This window comes from Pogonomyrmex barbatus, unplaced genomic scaffold, assembly GCF_055798465.1.
Source record: "Pogonomyrmex barbatus isolate J1 unplaced genomic scaffold, ASM5579846v1 scaffold9, whole genome shotgun sequence".
Lineage (NCBI taxonomy): Eukaryota > Metazoa > Arthropoda > Insecta > Hymenoptera > Formicidae > Pogonomyrmex > Pogonomyrmex barbatus.
Window position 1 is genome coordinate 2753236 of NW_028297193.1, and position 20959 is coordinate 2774194.

Here is a 20959-nt window from a genome sequence, read left to right on the forward strand (position 1 = left end):
AAGCCTACGAAATTTATGCCTTTATCTTATTATGCTCCAACATTTACTTTAGAACTATTAAGTTTTCGATAAATGTTGTATTACAGAGATAATGTAACAAAACGTATATTCTTTCAAATATCTTGAAACATCTCTTTAATGTTTTTCGAAGGAATAATATATTCTAGATGTGTAGCGAACTAAGAAAAGAAATTATAATGATAATTGTTAAATTAATGCTTATCTCGACCGCGATAGTTATATAGCTATAGGAAACATTACTTCTGCTGATTATCGCGTTCTTATTACACGAATACGGAGGCATGTAGTTGTACATAAAGATTTATAACTCACATAATCCACTTATCGTTCATCTGGCAAGTAAAAATTTTAGAGCAATACTTCTGTCGCGCGTTAATTATGTAAGGCATTTGAATGAAATATAAAGATTTATCATACCACCAGTTCTATTCCGCTAACACAATTAATGGAATTAATATTTCTAATTATAGATTGTTGTATAATTTGTAAATAAGCTGAAAATTCCAGAGGGCGGAGTCTCGCATCGATCGCGAGTTTAGCTGCTAATTAGACACTGTACATTACACAGCGTTTGCATGCACTCAATTACTGCCCTCACCTTCAAAATACAAGGAGAAAAGGAAATTGAATAGTGTTCACTTTTGAACACTTTGATCTCGCTAACACATATGCCAGTTATTAAAAATATTAGAGATTATGTTTCTATTAATCAAGAGATAAAATAAAACTTTTTAGAAAAAGCTAAAACAACTAAAAATTAAAACAACAAGATTCGTCATAAGAATTCGTATTTTACATTTCCGTTCAGTGAATAATATTAAGTCAAAATTTTATAATTATTGTAAGTGCTTTGAAATTTGTAAATCATACAAGAAATTATTTATAAAAATGGTTTTGTTAAAGCAATTTATTCTAACGCATTGTGGGTAATCCGAAATAAAATTATTTTCTTAAAACTATTTAGCTAATTTTATAAATAATTGCTAGCATATCATTCATTGTTCGTTAATACAGCTATTTCAGAATCCATTTTATAATTATTAAAAATATCGAAATTTTACTTGAGAAAGAATTTGATCCAAATATTAGAATGCAAATATTAGCAGGAAGAAAATAAATGCATATAAATCTAAAAATGTTTCAAGAGCTATAAATTATATGAAACTTTACGTCACGTAAGGAACTAAGATGTTGCCAATTACGATATTGCGTGACGATAATGCATAACGCGACAAAAAAAAGAGAAAATTATTTATAATCGAGGCATTGAGTACGATATGAGAACGATATAACGCGAATCACCTGTATTAAATTTATCCAGTGGACTTTCATGCAGTTGGTTTAATCGTCAATTAAATACATGCAGCGGTGACGGTGCTGGAATAGCCCCAATTATGAAGATGATGTCGAAGCTAAATGCTATTTAGCCACGTCTATCAAACTTCCAGTAGTCGGAAACAGTTTTCGCCGACTCTATTATGATGTATACGTGCAGAGATACATTTTTGCTCAGTAAATTTTTTTTGTTATTCCTTTGACATTATAGTGAACAAATAGAGCAAAGCAGAAGAAATTAATTAATTAATCCGAGAAAAATAAGATACGTGAATAAAAACGGCTATAAAAATGAAGATGTGTGATGGAAATAGTAAAATAAATACAGTTAAGAGAAGAGCGGAAGTTAAATACAGAACAATAAAATTAAACAGTGTAAAAATAAAAAAGCTCAATAATTACAAAATCAGCTTGAAAGGTCAGAGTGCTATTATAAATTACACGCAAACAGAAGTGCGATGTAATTAAATATTTAAACAAACTATTTGAAACAAACGCCGAAAGATCGATACAGGGATAATATAGAAATACATATGCAATGTTAATTTTTATATTAGTAATAAATCAAAAAGAGTAGAGAAATGAGATTAATTATAATAAAATTAATCAAAAAGATTTTTCTTTCAATCGTTAGCAAACTCTTTACTTACTCCAGCATGTTTCGTGTAAATTATACTGCACTCTAAACGTGATCTTATTTTAAAGTGGTCAGTGCTGGAAGATCCATACGACACGTTTCGTTCTCGAGCTGCATTTTCGTTCTCGTCTTTAAAAACGCAGGACTGAAACGGAAAAGGAATGGGGATACGGATTGCGGAAAACACGAACAAACGGCAATTTTCTGAAAATGGGAAATCCCCAGGCATAGTCCCATAAACGGTTTGCTCGATCCAGCCTCGGTCCACGATCTCGATTTCGGCAGTGTACGTCCTACATATTGAACGAGACAAAAGTGCGATCGGTCAATTAAGGCCACGTCCGTAATACCGCGTGCGAACGCTCGTCAATGCAGTTTTCGTGCATGTCTGGACGCATCCCACATTTCCTGCGGCACGCAACTTCATCGTGATTGTGCGTATATACGCGTTCGCGCGCGAGTGTGTATTTTAGGTGGAATTGTCAACGAAGACAGATTGCCAAAAAATCCAAATTGAAATTTGTTTTCTCTGACCGCGTCATAGAATACCTGACATATTCTCAGATTGCCTCGGTAATCAGAGTTAGAAAATGACTTTTCAGAAGTTTTTATTAAATTTTTTTTCCATTCCACTCCAATTTGTTAAAAATTGAATATTATATATGTTCATTTAAAAATTTTCTGAATAGTTTACTTATTATACGTTTAATTCGCTAGTGTATTATTACACAATTTGATACGTTGATAGAGTTTTGCTCACTCAAGCATCTCATGTCACTGCATCAGAGTTAAATAACGACTTCGACCGAATAATTTGCTGGTTTTAAGATTGAGTTAGTACGAATTACAATTTTCGCATTAATATGGATATTCATGTAATAACTGGATGCTGCAGTTCACGAAAGTTCACGACCATATAATCGATAAATTTCTGATAGTTGGAGGAGACGAATGTCTGTTGATTTCCCATTAATTTTGCAACGGGCGTAAATGAGTGTTTTGTTTTAATTGCATCTCGAATAATCCTCTTCCGCTCTCGTATCCTTGACATCCCGCCAAGCCGGCTAATAACCTGCGCCGCAGGTTACACCAGATTACATCGGTACGATGAAATCAAGGTGCATCTTCGTCTAAGTGCAAACACGACGGAACGTGTCGGGATCGTTCTTCGGTCGCTTAAACGGCCGTTCCGGAGTCTCGCATTAAACGATTTACTAGCGTCGCATGTGTGTATGCGCAGCGACGAAAGCGTCGTTGTTGAGTCCGGGGCACTTTACGCTCTTCGCAGTGTGCTTGGTGTGGCAGCGTCATCCTCCCTTTAACGACGAGTGAAAAATGGTTGCTTTCAACGCGTTTGCACCTTGAATTCCTTCAGCTATGCGCTTCCGCGACGATATTCCGCGAGGTCTCCGTAGCTAAGTCGTAAGTTGCGATCCAAGCTCTTGTACTCAAACAATCTTGTCATACCATCCAGTAAAAGGAATGCAACAAAAAAAATTTGATATTTTTTATCTAGCAGGGAATTGTTTCCGAAGGATTTATATATCAAAATTATTACGGAGATGATTATGTTACAAAAAAAAATGCAAAGAATCGTGGATTATTCTTGTCTATTACGAAAAGGTTCACATCAATATTTTATTTTATAAATAAATAATATATATATATATATATATATTAAATCTAGTAACGTGTTTACAAATAGTAAATATATTATTTATACGATTTTATTTATTTTATTTGTATTATTTATATCTTACATCTATTATATTTATCTTACATCTTGCACATCGAATATTTAAATATTCTCAAAAATATATTTTAAAATGAAATTTAGATCTATTTTTCTTATCTGTAATAATACTTGTTAATTCCGCTATTTATTATTACTCTTATTGCAGTTTCGTTAGTATTCATTAATTTCAGAAATTGACTAATAAACTCCCACGTGTATGCAAAACACGTCATACTTGTTATCATAAGCTTGTTAAGCACGCGGCCTTAATAACTCCTCCCGTTATCTTTCTTACCGAACGGTGTTACTTTTTTACGGCTTTTGTCACGTAATGTCGTGAGTTCTCGCTTTCTAACGTAAAGTGAAAAATGACGATGCTCGCGCGCAACGCATTTACGCTTCGAATCCGCGAGATATCTGTGTTCTTCGCGAGTAACCCCGTTCCTGTTTCCAGTTTCCAGCCGATGGCGCCGGAACTCACGTTTCCACCATTGTTACAGAACAGACAGATAGAATCACAAGCATCCCCCACCAAAGTAAAGTTTCTTTGTGCTATTTTTGTTTCGCAATTGTGCGCGCCTGATATTTTATAATATCGATGTTATTTTTATATGGCAGTCTCCTGGATATTGCAATTTCTCTTCGCACTAACAAGCATAGCGTGCAAATTGCGTGGTTTCGTCAAAGATGCAAAGAAATTAGTAAAGCGCGCAAGAGTAAAGCTTCGCCATAATGTTCCATGTAAAATAATAAATGTTGTTTCAAGATATACGTGCATTGCGTATGTTAATGCACTTGGTATTTATGTACTTTTTTAGAATAATAATTTTTACTACGACTAAAATTTTTTCATAATTTTAAACATAACTTGGTATTTTAAGTTTATACTTTAATGTTAAGGAAAATACATTTCTATATAATTATAATTTAGATAAGTTTCAAAATAATTATTTAACATTGAAAATGTGCAGTCGATATAAAATTAAAGAATATAAAGAATATAAAGAATATTTAGTTATAAGTTAAATTCAATATTATTTTATTTTTTACGCAATACCGGAATTCTATTTTATTTCGGTTTCTTTTTATCACAGTTTTTATTTATCTTTGGTAACTAGATTGTAACTAACAAGGAAAATTTTTTAAATATAACATTAAATGATATTAATAACTTTTATAAAATTGTTTGTAACAATAGAGAGGAGAATCTCTGTACTCAATTTCAAAATAATATGCATATCAACGTTGCGTATTTTCGCGTGTAAATATCGGTCACGAGAAATGTAACTATGACGTCATTGTAATTTTGCACACAACTGTGCTTTGTACATTCGTATTGTAAACGTTATGAGCGGTAAAAATCAGATTTTTCACAACGAGTGAGTAACTTCATACCTCCGCAAGGATTATACAACTTGGTATTCATTCATTCTCATTCATTTGCTTTTAGGCATTTAAGCGCGCAAAATTTAAAGCTCCGCATATTTCAGGAAATTTTCATCGTTTTCAAACAAAATATGAATTAAAATCCGTTCTTCTCCTGTTTTAACAGACAAATCTTTTACTGGCGTTGATATAATTATTCCCTATTGTTATTAAAATTGTACGATACGCATAATATAAATAAATATAGAAAAATGATCAATTTATATAACTTTACTAGTAAAATAAAATCAAAATTGTAAGCACAAGTATTAATTTTTTTTCAAGATTCTTATTATTTTAGAAAATTGCTTAACAAATTAAAATGATAAAATGTAAGAAATATAAAATTCTTATCATTTCCATGCATTATAGATAGTATACAGTACTTTTTTCCAGATGCTGTAACTATGAGCTTGTGGAACAGTTAACTTACAGACTTAAAAACTTAAAAATAGTTTTTATCATAATGAAATTCAGTATGAAAAGATTAAGACATAACAGTCATTTCAGCGAACCTGTAAGAGGGAATTAACTTTCGTGGATTAACTTTAAGAACAACTTTTTACTCTTTTTAAAAACATCTCTTATTTCTTGAAAATAAAGAAGAAGCTATTATTTTTAGAAAAATACTTCAATAATTTTAATAAGACGCTAAGTTAAAAATCTAATTTACAACTAAATTTCAAATTAAGGTATTATTACAATAAAATTGAAATTGAATTAGTAAAAAAAGAATCTGCATTATTTACTATTATTCCTAAATATAAATTGCAAAATTATTTTTTAATGCTAACATTTTTATCAAATAAAGATAAAATTAATTGCAAGAATTTCAGAAACACTCTATATTTGAAGAGAAACTTGTTTAGTCATGGCCATTAATTTCCAGGCACTTGAGCATGCAAATTTAGCCCGTCATGTATTTCCGTATAGCGTTTCGATCGCATTCGAGTGCAAGGAAAAGTAAAGAACGTACCTTTATTGCGGTACGAACTGATTCGTTTTAGTACAATCCGGTTACTTTACATTACATAAAGGAGGTGAGAAACGCATGGCGTAAAAGATGGCAAGAGTAATAAACCATGCATCTAATATGTTGCATTTCCATTGCACAAAGTTCCATTAAGCTTTTTTATGCGTCGGTGAAAGGAAGAGCTAAATCAAGATGTGATTTGCAACTTTGATTATTTGCAAAACGAGAAGTCGATACAACTTCATTATGCGTTTTCATTATTCAGAAAATAATGCGATCTTTACATCATTCAGGATAATCCGTGCAGTAATTTCTTTCGAAACATTCACTTTTTTTTAAATAAAAAAATAGAATTTCTAACAAAATTTTCCATATTAATATTATTAATATCGCTTTCAAAAACTGTATTAAATTTTTTCAAAAAATTTCCGCATACTATAAATTATTGTTAAAATTAGCATAAAGCAGAAAGTGTCGAATAATATGACAGCTGGTGTTAAAAAAAAAAGAGTAACAAATCTGCGAAAGGTTCTTGTTTGGAGGAATTCCGCCATTAAATAATAGTTACCCCATTATCGCAATCTTTTTTCTATCAACGTACGAGAGGAAGGAGGATAATGCAAAGATACATCGCTGTTCGATCGAAATTGCGGCAGGAATATTACAATTTTGGCAGAACACGTGCGTGCTACTACTCAAAACGGTCAGAGGAGCGGAGAGAGAGAGAGAGAGAGAGAGAGAGAGAGAGAGAGAGAGAGAGAGAGAGAGAGAGAGAGAGAGAGAGAGAGAGAGAGAGAGAGAGAGAGAGAGAGAGAGAGAGAGAGAGAGAGAGAGAGAGAGAGGCATGAGCGTGGAGTGCTTCTGGAGGATTTTGTCGAGGGGTGCTGGCGTGACCGCGAGTAATTTCGAGCGACGTCTCCCCCTCAGCGCCTACCCGCACGAATCGTGGGTGGCCCCAGCGCCCCCGGCTGTCTCACCGGCTGGAACAGCACGGCAAGATCGCTAGGGCAAGGTCTATGTTAATAACGCGGATCACTTCATCGCATGCATGCTTATTATTTAACCGTGCCAGCTCCGGTTTTGATTCGTGCTGGCTACACACGCCCGTAACACACACCGCGGCAGAGTGCTGCGAACATGAATATTAATACTCGCGGCACGGAATGGTCACTTTTCTTCTGGAAATAGTTGCGCCCGACCGTAGAAGCAATGCCGGAAGAACGGCCGTCCTTGACGAGGCATTTGATTGTCTCTTACTTGTCGACTAACCTTGGCTCTTGCCCTCGAAAGCACGCCACATGATGACCGATTCGATCCATTGATGCCATTGAACGTTCTCATTCTGAGATACGACAGTACATTTTATATTTTCCGATGTTAGTTGTTGGAGAAGATTAGTATTTATTATCAAAAATTGAATACAGTACTTGCAGAAATAATAAAATATTGCTTTGTAAAAAGAATTTACAATTTTATTTGTATTCTTCAATAAACAATAACCTCTATTTTTTCCTTTATTTTATGCTCCAATATAAAATGGTGGGCAAAAATATATGATGAGTTAAATGTTCAAGTGCCTGAAAATAAATAAATTTAATCGTGACTAAATCTCTTTTCACACGTGTTGTAGATTTCAATAATTTTCGCAGGCATATAATTATAAAATTATTTTCTTAAAAATAGATTAAAATAATTATTTTATATTACATTATTACAGTAGTATAAGAAAATTATAATAAATTAAGCATCAGAAATTAAAATAAAAGACAAGATTTTTTAACTGTATTTAACTTTGATTAAATTTTGCCTAACAATGTCTTAATTTGAAGTTAATTTGATGCAAGTAAAGGAACCATTATGTGTCTTCGAATAATTGCTGTGTAGATTAGTTGGTAATTGCGGTACTTTTGCCTAATTTATCACTTAAACCATTAACTTATCAACATGTCTTTTCTTGTTAGCAAGTTCGTTCTTTTATTATAACTAAAGTTCTTAGGTCACTCTATATAAGTCGTAAATTACTTAGACAGCAAAATACTGACTAACAACTTTTCTCTGACGTGCTTAATGCATGTGACTCGCAAGCTATGTAATGTTATTGATATTGAAAAATAGGTGATTGCGTGATTATTTAGGTCTATATGAAGATTTCCGTGAAGATTTGCTTCAGCTTTATTAAACCTTTTATTGATGTAACTTGTATCGATTAAACTTTCTATTCTTGACGATTCATTATATATTTTTCACTGTATTATGTCACGTATAACAAAGCTTGCAATATAACTTTTACTTATATACTATTTCATCCGACTCTTAGTCAGGAAAAAATTTGCAAAAAAAAACAATGTATTTACTTATTTAAGTTAAATTCGTTAAAATAAAAAATATGTTCTTTGTACACGCGTATATAATTTAAATGTAATCTTGACTGACGGTTACATTGCATAAATTCTTTACACGCCCATGCGGTTATATCTTAAATAATTTGTATTGCCTAAAAGTAGTCGTTGAAATAGATATAGTTTTTAAAATCTTATGCTTTATACTGTACTGCTTTCAAATAATGAATAAAATATGAATTATTTTTTATGTAATGTCATATTCTTTGCTAATATTTTATCTATTTATAAGCTGTTCTAAAGATAAAATAAAAGATTCATCATACTATTTTGAAATATGAATAGAGGAAAACAATTGTTCTACACTAAATGAATTTTAATCTAAAGAAACTTTTCAATAAATTAAAATTAATGCTTAATTTTATAAGATACAAATTTACACATATGTATATTATATTAAATCAAATATATTACATATAAAATTCACTGCAAAAAAACAAAATTTTTTCTGTAAAAGTTAGCAGACAACTGATGTCTAAATAATTTTAGTAATTTGGTACATTTTATATTTTGCACAAGTAACTGCAAATATTCTTCGCGTTTTACAATTAACTGCGTGAGATATGGAAACTTAAGAAAGGCAAAATCATTTTCTTACAAAGGGGGTTGTTGGAATAGTTTTATCGAAAAGTATCAAACTCGCGAGCACATAATGTTCATGCTTTCCTTTCGCGCGCGCGGCACGGAAATAAATCACTAACTCGTTGAAGTACGTGCATGTAAGTAACGGCGCAGGATGAGTGCCGTGAAATTCGACGAAGCGTACGTTTCGACGACTCATGGTAGTTCGTCTATGAGGAACGCACACAACGCGAGGAAGGCTATTCACAAGATTAAGAGCGCAACTGTGCGATTTTCCTGGCCGAGCATTTCTCATAGTGCGAGCATCCAGCTAAAGCTTTTGAAGTGAATTAGATTTCTAAGGGCGATTCTTCCGCTGATTTTCCCGAAAGCTAGCATTTTAGGGACGTTCATTGAACGAATGTCGTGGAATATTCATGCGAACGCTGTTTCAGATTTGCCGAAGAAACACATCCACGATTAAATGGTTAAATATCACTTGCGTTACATTCAAAAATTTGTCAAAACCGAATCTGAATTTTCAAGGACTTCTAAAGAATAAAGGAACACAGTGAGTAAAAATTTTGTATTTATATCCGATCGAATGCGTCACCATAGAATCAAATTACTTCATTTATTTATAAATAAAATTGTTAATTAAAATTAAAAATCATCTGTTAGCTCTCTAGAGAAAAGGAATTCCTTGTATTGTTATATAAATGCAATAAAAGAAATATATAGAAGTAATTGGATGAAATTCGTAGATAACATCTTAAAGTGGCGTTGATTAGACACAAGCATCAAAGCGACCTTAATTAGTAATATTCAAATGCTGTTTCAGGTCGTATATATTAATATCAAAATGGCTCGCGTGACAGCTTCGATTAGTTACCCTTACTTGTCATCAAAGTCCCATTAATCTCACCGCTTATGATGAAATAAGCTCACGAAGTAAACTTTCGAAACGAGAGTTGGAAGAGAAAGAGAATCGAGTAAAGTTTGGATCAAGTTCAAGATCTTCCTTTGCGATGTACTATCGTTGGAAAAAGAATAAAAAACGCAAAATGAATGATCACAACTTTCAAATTCATAATTGTCTGTATTCTGTTCATTTAGCGATCTAACTATAAGGATCATCTATCTAAATTCAGCAGCTTATTTAAACTGAATAATTATCTGTGACGTTAAATGAATGCGATAATTATTAGAGATTGAGAAGTCGTGTATCTCCATGATCAGATTTTTATTTGATGTTTACTTGATATATTTAGAATCTAGATAATTTCATAATTTCATGCGTTATTCATTTAATTATTTATTTATTCTTTTCCTAGTTCTTCTTTTGTGAAAAAAAGACAAAGAATAAATTGCAGTTAAACTAACGCGACGTTTGAGAAGGAAACTGTTTCTTTCATAATTTTAAAATTCGATCATTCTTGTAGTATAGGTCAATGTTTCGAGCGCAAATAACGTCGTTCGCCACTCGCCTTTCACTGCCTTTCATGGTGCGGCGTCGAGATAAATCGCGGGCTCGTTGAACGAAGTGCTCGGACGTAAGTAACGAGCCGGCATAGAAACGAGTAGCGTAAAATTCGTCAACGATTCTCCATGAGCTCACCGTTCACCGCAAACAGGCGCGAGAGAAAGCCGCTTGTAGAAGAAAAGGACTCGCAGCGTTTCGCCATAAATCACCGAGTTGGGTGCGACGACTACGACGACGACGACGACGACGACGACGACGACGACGACGACAACGACGACGATGACGACGAAGCCCTCGATGTCGCGCGCACAAGCTGTGCAGGCCATCAAGCCCGTCGCGCCCGCCTCTTTCATTCGTTTTCGCCCGCAGCTACGTCCCCGCGGCATCTTGCGCTCTATAATGACGGAGATACGTCCTTCCGTGTCGCACGTACCCGTCATAATTTTCAACCTCTCTCCGTCCTATGCCCTCCACTGCCAACCGCCTAGCCAGTTCCAGTCTCTCGCGCTGTCAGAGCGGTAATAGTTTTCTCGACGTGTGCTCTTTAGACCCTTCCAACTTTTCCGAGAAGAAAAATTAAAAACGTAAAGAAGAGATAATATGCAAGAGTAAAACGATCAAGTAGATGAAAATATTTAAATCACGCTGTTATATTGTACGTTGTTATATTGTTCATGATTTGCGTTCCGTACGTTTTAATTTAATTCTTGTCTCTCTCTCTCTCTCTCTCTCTCTCTCTCTCTCTCTCTCTCTCTCTGTCTCTCTCTCTCTCTCTCTCTTGATTTTTATAACGCAAGTAAAGTCAAAGATAAATAAATAGTATCTTTTTCTTATATATCTAAAATGCAACGTTGTATGCGTATATTTCGGTCACCATCACGGTTATCACGGACTTGAGACGAGTACACCGAGAAATATTTGCTTTCTACGCGAAGTTTCGTTCTCCTCTCAGAGTTCATTTCGGCGATCGCGCCGTGTGTGTTCCGCCGCCGGAAGTTTTCGCATTCCGCTCGAGTTGAAGCGCTTCTGGGGCGTCGAGGGAAGGATGAAAAAAAAAAAAAAAAAAAGAAGACGAACGGTAAAGCGTCGTCGGTCGGTGCACGCGTGCTCGCGCGCGGGCACGTGCACGCACGTGGGAGAGCATTGTCGCGTGCATCGCATCGCGCGATGAAGCGTAACGACCGAGCGATCGCCGAGCGACAGCTCGCTCAAGCATGAACCCCGTGGACGTCACGCGCTACCCCCTAGCCGTTCCCTGGCTTTAAACGGGTCCGTAGGGTGCGCGTATAAACAAATGTCGCCCGTTAAAATTGATCTCTCCCCACGATCTCGCTACGAGCTACGATCCGCCGTCGCGCGGCCACGGATCGACATTGCTCTACGGCGTCTGCGGGTGTACGTGAACGTGTACGTGAGCCCGCGTTATATGCGAGGTATCGATGAATTCCGGACTATAGACGCAATTCCTGAGGCCAGGAGCGAATTTGAGACTAACCGGAATTTCGGGGTGCCGGGTAATTGGCTACGCAGAATTTTCTGATTGGCCAAGTGAGACGGAGTTACGTGCGTGCTGCCGGGATATGTATTCAAATCTTGCACACACCGAGAGGGTAATGGGCGGTTACGCGAATGCCAGCTGCACGAATTGCAGTCCCCGATCTGCGCGCGTGTTTACTGCAATTGAAAGCGGTGGCTGGATGGCGAAATCAATGTTAATTCTATCTTGATTCCGTTAGGCGACACGAGAAAATACTATATTAGACACATAGACAACTAGATTCCGGCATATGTACTGTGACGTTGAGAAATAATTACTAACAGAAATAAGAAGCGCACATTTAACAAGATATAAGTTACATTCTGAACAAAAGCTATTTATATGCAATTATAGATAAATTTGTAGCTTTGATATAAACTAACCGAACTTATCTTCTTATTCTTAATTTCGTTATATTTTGGAACTACAGAAAATAATATATAATAATATGATACTATCTAGAAAATAATTTATAATTAAATATAATTTGTAGGAAAAGAAACTGTGCGACGATAATTTGTACTTTACAGTAGTTTCGTGGCAATCGCTCGTATATGAAGAGGCTACATTAATCACTCAAGTGCAGCAGTATCAAAGCCAACCGTATGAATCCCTTAATTTCCTACCAACAAGCATAATTGTCCTTAGCGATAACAAGTGTAATTTTGACACGAGTCAAATGAGCGTATTCACCCAGTTAGGACACCTAGTCTCGACTATCTTGCAACCCTCAGATCCTTATTGTTGCGCTACTGCTTTAGGGCGATGACTAACGAAGGGGATACGTAATGACCCTTCAAGCCTCGCATTTTACTTCTAATTTGTTAGAACCTCGTCGAATATATTAATCATTCTTACCTTTGCAACGCTTCTTAAAGTTTTATAATGAATGTTGTAAAATTTCTTTCAAATATTACTTATTACTCTCATAAACAATCTGTCAATAAAAAATTGCGAAACTTTTTTTAATAATTTTTTAAATGCGCAAAGAATTGTGAAAATGTGTTGAACCGTGAGTACAACGAGCGATTATGATAATATAAAGATATTAGTATAAAGATTCAAGAAATGTATCATGCATTGTACATTTTATTTTGACAATTATTATAATCGTTCATTGCATCATTCACATTCTCAAAATTTTGTGCGTTTTTCCGAAAATCATCGAATAAAATTGTCTTTAATATTAAAACGGAGAGAGACGTATTGTTAAAATTTATATTTTATAACAATATTTTCTAGGTGAAGCCTATGATTGGCCTATGATAAAGTGTCACGGTTAGATCCCTTATTTATTTATGTCACCACTGCGATCCTTATAAAATGTATACTGCGCACTCACCCTTCTTACTTTCCGCTCAATGCGCCATCGAAGACTTGTGCTATAGTGCATACTGCAAACTAAAAGCCCTTGCCTCGGTCGGATGGAATGTAAGCGTATATTTCGCATTTGCACTCAGACAGTAAGTGATGTGTATCCGTCACCTTCATACATAGCAAATTTTAGAAATATCTTATTAAAATTTTCTAAGGTTTTTAATTGGCATAAGGATATTTAACAATTGCATTTTGAATTGTCAATCAATTACTATTACAAATGTATTACATATAAATGTACATATAAATTACATATATGTATCTAATCTCTTAAAATCGCTAATAAATATTCATGTTATAAGATAGATTACCAATAAATTTAAACTATACCTAAAAGCTAATTGAAATTATTATATACATCAGGATATTTCTATATGTATTGAAAAGTCTATTTCATGTAATGACATGTAACGACGTTTCCAGTATGAAACATGTAGAATGTCTGATATCTGATAGTTTTATCGAGCAAGAAAAAAGAACGTGGATAGATACTACTGCAGTGCAATGCAGGTATACATTAGTCAAATTCACGAAACCGAATGGAATGTATCCTGAAAAATAAAACTCTCTGCAAACGTGGTGCAATGCAGCAGGATTTCACATCGATGAAGACTAAATAAAAAAAGTAAGAATTACGGAAACGAACGAGCAATATTTACTGTGAAAAAGTAATTTGAGTAACTTGCCGATAGGATCGCGAATAGTAGCAACAAGGTATGCATATGATAAATCGACAACGAATATCAACGACTTATTAGCGTGCTATAAAAAAGTAAAGTTGAGAAATTATTATTACACATTAATAATTAATATAATTTTTTATCACCAATATGTATGTATGTGTAATTAGCAATGTTATACTTGTTCTCATTATTGTTGCAAATATTGTTGCAAATTTTACATATTTATATTATATGCTTCTGTAATTGCAGTTTCTTATTTAAGAGACTCTAAAGTGAAAAAAAATTGTATCAATTAACATATTAAAAACACACACACGCACACAGACACATTCATTTCACATCTTCCATTTCACCGACAAAAACGTTTTTAAAGATACTTAATATAAAACTCAGCTACTTTATGATATTATACTCGAGAACATAAAATGAGAAAAATTGCAGGGCGGAAAATCTAGAATTAACATTATACTTACTAAAAACTAGAATTTATTAACCAGCTTATATTATCACTTTGTTCAATAGCTTGTATTTCGCTCACAGAGAAATTGTTAAAAATTGCGAGTGTAAAAACATCTCTTTTTTAAAAGCTGGAACGATGCTGGCAGTTAAGCTATTAACTTGTAATTTTACTTTTGATGAATTCATTTCATTTGGCCTTTAAACTGCATTCATCTCCGATTATCAGCCCCCCCCCCTTTCATGAGTTTCGGGTTTAGGTATACGACTAAAATTGCGGTGTAGTATGCAAACGTGGCTAAACCCATGTTCAACTCATGTCGCGCCTGACATTCCGATTCTCTGATAAGCGGCCCTAAAATGCGACGTACGAGAGCTCGATGCGCCAGACTACTTGTCATATTTTCATCTATTTAGAATCGACTCCATCATCTTTAAATTCAAATCAACGGTATGACAAGAATTTCGTAACGGAGAACAAGAATGTCGAACAATATTCGCGCGTTCGATCTGTTAGCCGAGTAATATTGAACTGCACCCTAATTAATCGACCTGGCACATATTTGTAATGCTATGTGTATTACATTCGCGATGCGCGGATATAATGAACAGCGAATAAAATTTTTCTGCAATGCATAATTGTGCCAGTTGATGCATATTGATTTAAAAATCAATAATAACAAAAGAAAAAACGCGTTTCTGAGAAAATTGACAGTAAAGACACTAAAAGGAATTTCATTAAAGTCAGACGTTATGATGATGATTACTTATTAGTGTAAAAAAATATAATTTATGAATAATAAACAGTTTTTAAAAATAATATATAAATAATAAACAGTTTTATTATTTTATTTTGACTGTGTGTTTTTTATTTAAATTTATGAAATATATTTGTTAAAAATGAATAAGCAATTACTTGATGTTAAACTTGATGTTGATCATTTCAATTTAAAGCACTAAAAGTTATCAATCCTCAATTTCTTTTTTTATCTTTTTACTTGTTAGATAAATTAAGATAATTTTGAATTAAATAATAAAAAGTAAGAAACTCTAAAATGTCTCGAATAATTTAATTATTTTACACAAGTAAATAAACAAATTTTGTTGAAACCAAAATATATAAGCAGACGGAAATATTAATCATACATTACTTAAACAGTATACAAATTATTGAGAAACATATTTCAAAGCATGTAATATATAATATAATATTATTTCAAAGTATGTGATATTTTTTCAAAGCATGTGATTTTTTCAGAAAACATGAATATTTTCATATTTTCATCAAAGTGATTTAGTATTCAATATTTTATAAATTTATTTTATTGCAAGATATATTTTTTGCATTTTTATGTTGTTTATGTTTGAATTCTGTGTGACGTATACTATATTAAATTTATATAAATTGTACTGTCAATCAAACTACTAATTACGAAAATAAATTTTATCTATTATTATTTTGCATTATTAATTTATGGTGATGGATCAACAGCGATGTGAAACGCATTCAAAATGAGATTACTATGACATATTTAGTAATAATTAAACCGTTAGAAATAAATTAAATAAACTATTAATCATTCATATGTGTACAGGGTATTTTAGATGTATTGCAATATGCGTGCAAAATAAATTTTGAGTGTAGCATATTATAAAATGAGCAATTTTAATTGCTTAATGTTTATGATCGTAATGAGAAGTCATTTTCTAATTAACATTGTTACAAATTAATGATTTGATCTCGCATAATATTGAAACGAAAACAAATCATTTGATAAATAAATTCACTAATATTTTTCTCTTTTTGCCTTTTGATTTAAATTTCTTAATTAATCTGCTCAACTTTAAAAATCAAGCACGAATGTGTGTGCGTACGTGCGTGCGTGCGTGCGTGCGTGCGCGCGCGCGCGCGCGCGCGCGTGTGTGTGTGTGTGTGTGTAAAATATATCATCTAAATTTGCGTGCAAATTTTTTTGTTAAAGGGAGAATTATTGTATTATGTTTGAAAAATATTTATAATTTGAAATTAATCGTGGAATCCAGAACTTGCTAGAGTACGAAATTCCCGATTGCACTTTTGCAAATCACCGGAGATTTGTGAATCGCCAATATATGGATAATATATCTTGCGCATTCACACATAACGCAATCCCTGACATTTCCTGTTGCGTCCCATGTTCTCGTTCCAATGCAAAGTTTACGACGGCTCTTTGAAACGTTAGCGTTACCGAAGCGACAGCAGTTCCTACGTTTATCCGTATGACGTCCGAACTCTCCCTTGTTCCCTCTTTCACCGTTTCACTTTTTCTCTCTCACTCGCTATAGAAATATTTTATCGACGATACTCTCATCCATGGTTGCGTCCACCTTCGCGGACACGCGAGCATTCACGCTTGTCCTTTATGTTTGCGATCCATCCCTGCCTACATTAATTATCCCACACTACTCCATCCTAAAAAGAATCCGCTCGTATGTGATGCATTCATTATTGTCCTTTTTGCAGTTGAACTATGCCGGCGCATGGCGTTGGGAGTAAGATTAACGCCTCTCGAGATTGCACTTTTTCCCGACGCCCACAGTCCACTCTTCCCGGGATTACGCTCCCCATAAAAGGGCTTTTTTTGCGGTTATTACTAGTCATTAGTGTTGGCGAAATAACTAACTGCCTGTGGCATAATTTCTCCTGCGGTTGTTATAGGATTAAGTTAACATGGCGTTATTTCTACTCGCGTTGCGCGATCGGTGTTTAGCCGTAATGCGATTAAAATCTACACAAGAGCTGCTTTGTTTCTTCTTTCAACGATAATTCTATTATACGGATAGAAACTATCGCAGTTTTTATTTAGTGTGACCTCACATAGGATTCGATTCATGTAGAAGTAGTTAGTAAAAACTCACTTCAATTACTGAGAAAGAATTGTATTGTTATTTATAAAGTTCTTTGTACATACTGCTACATACTGCTACACATTTTTTTGTATCTAATATTTTAAGTGTTACTATGGACCAGACTTTTAAGAGTTACTATGGACTTGACATGATAAATAAAAACGGATATTTATCTTATTTTTCAATCTTGACATTTTGTATATTTTATATTTCAGTTTATTCTTCTGCTTGCACTCACAAACATGGGAATTGTATTCCAATAGTCAAGGCTGTAAATCATGTCATGTCAATCAATTTGCAATGATTGAGACTCGACAAATTTAAAAGCATTATATAAGTAAATAACGTGCGTTTATATTAATTTCCTTCGTCGGATTATATTAAATTACCCGAGTTTTGCTCACGTTAAATTTTGCGGTGAGCACCAAGCGCGCAAAAATGTTTTCCGTGAGTTTACAAAACAATTATTCGCCAATTTTGCATGCGCGATGACGACGATACAGGATGGCAGCATAACTGAGGATGCGACATCGTTTGTTTTTTTTCTCTTTTCATTTTCTTCACAGTTGCAACACGTGGTGGTATGGGAGTTGCGGAGGAGGCGTCACCGCGGATTTGAATGTACGTTGTTTGCTACGGCAGTTAAGAGTTTTCGTAGCGGAGAAGAAGCGTGGTTTTGCAAAATTAAAGCGTTTTATTCAAATCGAATGTACTCGTACAGGAAGAAGCGAGAAAAATGCGGGGAAGTAGGTCGTGACAAGAACACTTTTTACTCGAAGTATTTTTCTTTGCATCGTTATGGACACAATCATTTGTCAGTCCCATCGCGCGCAAATCATCTTTTTTCATTAATGAAGCTAGGAGAGGGTTAAGACAAGAGAAAATGAGGGAATTATAATTTTTCAATCTGTCTATCTCCTTAGGATTAAGTACATCTGAAGAATTCTTGATGTAATGTATACATTATTCAAAAACGTGTTCAACTTAATTATGCATACGAGATGAATCTTTTTATAAAAATTATTTAAGAAATATTGTTTTCTATAATGCATGATTCTTTTCCTTGCATTTTTGGAGCGAGACATTTTTCTCAGATTTAAATTACTTAATATTATATTTAATAGAAAAATTAAAATTAAAATTGCTGAACTCCATACCTTATAATAAAATTATGCATAATTCTTTTATTGTATGGAACTTACACTGCAAGCTTATATACCAATTAATTAATTTATTTAAATTTGCTATATTAAGAGAATGTGTATTAAAGAAAAAAGAAAAAAATTACATTAAAATATTTTGTAAATAATTTAAATGACCATTTTTTCTTCAATATTACTTAAAATTTCAAATTCTCATGCAAATTAATTAAAACGTGTACATATAGATTATTATATTTTATCTTTAAACAATAAGTCAAAAATTGCAGTGCAATTATTGCAATAATTTAACTTTGGTTAAAAAAAATTGATATTTTTAATTAATACAAAGTTTGCCGCTTACCAAGATAAGCTAACTAAAGTAAGTCAAAGTGAATATTTAATAAAAAATTTATTTCTACGTGCTGGACGAAGAAGTTTCTCATGATGAAAGTTTCAATTTCATTACGTTTTATAAATACGGCGGTAGAATAGTTATTATACATAGTTATGGAACTAGTCGTTAAAAACGCGGAGGCTTTTGATTTAACGTAACTGTTGCACGCGTTTAATGGCATGACAGTATTAAGTTGCACAAGGCTCTCTGAACTTTGCTTACGTGAAACAGCTGAGGAAAGGGAAAAAAGCAGCAGCCTGTAATCTCCAATGACGTTGTTAATGCTAATACGAAACTTCATCGGGTTTAACGTAGACGCGCGTTCAACCGCACTACGTGTTTGCATCTCCGCGCGAATTTAACACGACGATGCCGTTGGTTCGATCCTCCTCTATATATCCAGGAACAATGTTGACGAAGTTGTAATAGTTGCTTATCTACGTGCAAATAGCATGTCGCGCGATGCGGAAACGAAGATTATAATTACTACGAAATTTGTGATAGTTGCGATCGAATGATTCATAATAAAAACGATGCTACTGAGATCCTCGCTACTTATGATAAAATGAAATTTTAATTTTTAATCTATAATTTTCAATACCTGCATTCATAAGACACTGCATTTAAACATCTTATCCCGATAAGGCTTTATTCATTGCAATTGATGTTTACCCACGGCTTTAGAAAACGACAAAGATAGAAAAAAAAAACAGAAAATGGCGAGATAGGAAATGATAGCAAAATGGAAAAAAAAACCTTTTAATACTTTTAGCAATATCTAGATCAATGTTTCTTTTTCCTGTCGAGTAAATTATTTTTTAATAAAGATTTTAAAGCACTAGCTTAGAATTTAAAATAATTGAAAATCACTCAAAATTGCTAAACAGAAAAGAGCATTTCTAAATAGACTTTATCATAATATTCAAAATTAAAAACTCTGGAAAAATAGTTATTGATCAAAATTTTATACAAAAACATGTTTTGATTTTAGGAAATAATTGAATATTTATTATAAAATATATGTATTTTAAATAATTTATAATGTAATTATTTAATTGTACACATTTTTCATGATTTTCATGATTTTCTAAAACATTTGCTTCATTAATAAAGCATATAAATTAATATAAGCCAACTGATATTATTCATTATACTTTCTTAATAGTTTGCAAATTAAATTATGCTTAAATTATTGCATTCATTTTGCATTTAACGAATCTGATGAACATCATTATTCCATTATGTTAACTGTTATAATCCATTGAAATGATTTGATTGGAAATGATGCTCAAACAAGTTGGTATAAGTAAATGTCAAAAATTCTTTTGACACTGATGTTTTATCATTTATTATTGTTTTCTCTGGATTCATATATATCGACGAGATGAATCTTTATATGCGTTGACGTTGACGGAGAAGCTTCGTCAGGCAAATTATATTTTTGAGACTGATTTATATTAGGCATAAAGATTTTAATTTTGCGCTTTATGCAATATAAATCAGAAGCATTCCAACCACAATGCAGGCTTTATCTGGTACACAAAATATCGTTTTGGAATTGATATCGGAAAATATAATTTATTGCCGTACGATATAACATGCAACGCTTTGCGAATTCTCATTTTATATTCCTTTAAAAACTTACCCATTTTTAGAGCGCTTTCGGTGCATGTTTCTTCTTTGTTTATAGTCTGCATAAAGAATCGCAAGACGCCCGTGTCTTAGCAGCATGTTTACGGAGAGGTTGCTTTGATAAATGTAAGGTGTAACAAAAGTGGTTCAGCCAGGTACAAAGAGTGCATATAAGAGAAATATAAAAATAAAGAAGATAAAATAAAAAAGCAAATTGAAATTAAAATTAAAATAATTAATAAAATTAATAAAATTAATAAAATTAATAAAATTAATAAGA

The 20959-nt window shown here is 33.3% G+C and overlaps 1 protein-coding gene and 1 long non-coding RNA gene across 5 annotated transcripts in view; both read left to right on the plus strand.

The window, feature by feature from the left end:
* LOC148934531 (uncharacterized) lies at positions 1-19764 on the plus strand. Its single transcript, XR_016141299.1, has 2 exons — positions 1-4264; positions 4347-19764. It is a non-coding gene; the product is annotated as an uncharacterized LOC148934531 (long non-coding RNA).
* Positions 1-20959, plus strand: part of Dop2R (dopamine D2-like receptor) — a 210989-nt gene that overhangs the window by 13757 nt on the left and 176273 nt on the right. The gene's annotated exons all lie outside the window — the stretch shown is intronic.